Source organism: Lolium perenne, chromosome 3 (genome assembly GCF_019359855.2).
Source record: "Lolium perenne isolate Kyuss_39 chromosome 3, Kyuss_2.0, whole genome shotgun sequence".
NCBI lineage: Eukaryota > Viridiplantae > Streptophyta > Magnoliopsida > Poales > Poaceae > Lolium > Lolium perenne.
In genome coordinates this window covers 343,310,737-343,313,250 of record NC_067246.2, presented here as the reverse complement: position 1 = coordinate 343,313,250, position 2,514 = coordinate 343,310,737, and positions in this window count along the sequence as shown.

Here is a 2,514-nt window from a genome sequence, read left to right as displayed (position 1 = left end):
CTCCTAAGAGCGGCTCCCATATTATTTTCATTTTGTGTGGCACTCCTTCCAACCTTTCTTTCACAAACCATGGCTAACCGAATCCTCGGGTGCTGCCAACAATCTCATACCATGAAGGAGTGCCTTTTTACTTTGTTTTATTATGATGATGACACTCCCCCAACCTTTGCTTACACAAGCCATGGCTAACCGAATCCTTCGGTGCCGTCCATCAATCACATACCATGGAGGAGTGTCTATTTAGTTTGATTAATTTGGGACTGGGAATCCCATTGCCAGCTCTTTTTGCAAAATTATTGGATAAGCGGATGAGGCCACTAGTCCATTGGTGGAAGTTGCCCAACAAGATTGAAAGATAAAACACCACATACTTCCTCATGAGCTATGAAACATTAACACAAATAAGAGATACTAAGTTTTGAATTGTTTAAAGGTAGCACATGAAGTATTTACTTGGAATGGCAGAAAATACCATGTAGTAGGTAGGTATGGTGGACACAAATGGCATAGGTTTGGGTTAAGGTTTGGATGCACGAGAAGTATTCCCTCTCGATGTGGTCTTTGGCTAGCAAGGTTAATTAGCAAGCATAAGAGCCGAGGGAAACAAACAAATATACATATGGTAGAAACAATCATGCATCTTCCTTATAAGCACAAACAATTTTAACTTCGAATAATGAGCTATGAGCTAACAAGAAAGACAATGAAACATCTACACGTATTTCTCTTTTCTATCTAAACCTCAAAGTGTTGTTGCTATTGACCAATGCTAAGTTTGCCAAAACCAAATAGATTTATTCAATGCTCCCAAAGTGATACCAATACTAACAACAAGATGAATCATAGAGATTGCAAACTAAAATAAGATGTGCAATATGTAAATGATAGGACTTCTCATTAATATTTCATAACGATAACTCACACCAAGGGATACATAGATAACCAACTAAAGGAGAGACACTTCCAACTGCAACCCATCTTATACGATAACTTCCCTACTCATGATATGACACTACTTGACAATAAAAGTAAAAGGTAGTGATAATGTGATACCGCGGCACTCCCCCAAGCTTGGAACAAACCAAGGGGATGCCAATACCGATGATGAATTACTCCTTTGGCGATGGTGGTGATGAATTCCTGACAAGCTTCTCAATAAGCTCCTGAAGCTCGTCAATCCGTGTATGAGATTGCGAATCATCTACGAGTTGTGCTCGACGCGGTTAAAGAGTCTATCGATGGCGAGTCCCAGCTCCTGGAGTTATTTCCCCACTCTTCAGCCTCGAGGCTCCTTCTCTCCCGCAGGTGTTAGAGCGATCTATATCCCACTTGGCTAGGCAATGCCGCCTTGGGAGTCCCTTCAATTTGATTATTGAAAATTAGATTGTGGAAGGGGTGATGAGTGCTCGATGGAGATGTTTTCGGAGCTAGGTAGTGACGTGGGACTGCTCCTCCAGTGCGAATTCTTGCGCTCTTGTTTGCACTAAAAGGGTTGTCCACCACCTTGATGCTTGCGATGGTAGCACGCGGGTGTGCGTGCGAGTCTTCCTCCTCCTCTTCTTCATCTTCTTTCTTGACGTCCTTGTCTTCCTCTTTCCACCCAAGATCTCGATCATCTTCATCCGGAAACTCCTTGCCCTTGTTCTTGGAAACCATGGTGCTTCTAGACTGAAAACAGATCCTGGCAGAAACAGCTCGAAACAAAACACGTCGAAAACACGATATACGGACCTCCAGGGGTCCGGGGGATTATATAGCAAAATTTTTCACGACATAAGGAAAGTACCAGATCGAACCAGAGTCGGAAAGAGGCGACGGGACGGCCAAACCATAGGGCGGCGTGGGCCCAGGCTTGGCCGCGCCGGCCTATGGTGCCGCGCCCTCGTGCGTCCTTTCCACTCCGTTTCGAACTCGTAATTTCTCATATTTTCCAAAAACAGCAAAAATATAGTTCGGAAAGTAAATTGCGTACTTTTCATTACCGATCTTGTTACCTATTCAAAGTCGAGTTCTGGCGGATTGTCAATTTGCCCTTTGATGAAATCCTCCGGTGTTTCCACTTGAATAATATCAACATCAACATTATAAGAATCACCCGAGATATAATGCTTGAGTCTTTGTCCATTCACCACTTGCGTAGCATTGCCTTGGAGAGAGCTAATTTTGATTGCTCCTGAACGATACACCTCCTCGACAACATATGGTCCTTCCCATTTCGAGAGTAATTTCCCTGCAAAGAATCTGAGACGAGACCGATACAATAGGACTTTATCCCCAATATTAAATTCTCTTTTGATAATCCTCCTATCATGCCATTTTTTAACTTTCTCTTTAAAGAGTTTAGCATTTTCATAAGCTTCACTTCTCCATTCATCTAGAGAACTCAATTGCAACAACCTCTTATCACCGGCAAGTTTAGGATCTTTATTTAATTCTCTAACAGCCCAATAAGCTTTGTGCTCTAGTTCTAAAGGTAAATGACAAGCTTTCCCATAAACCATTTTATAAGGTGAC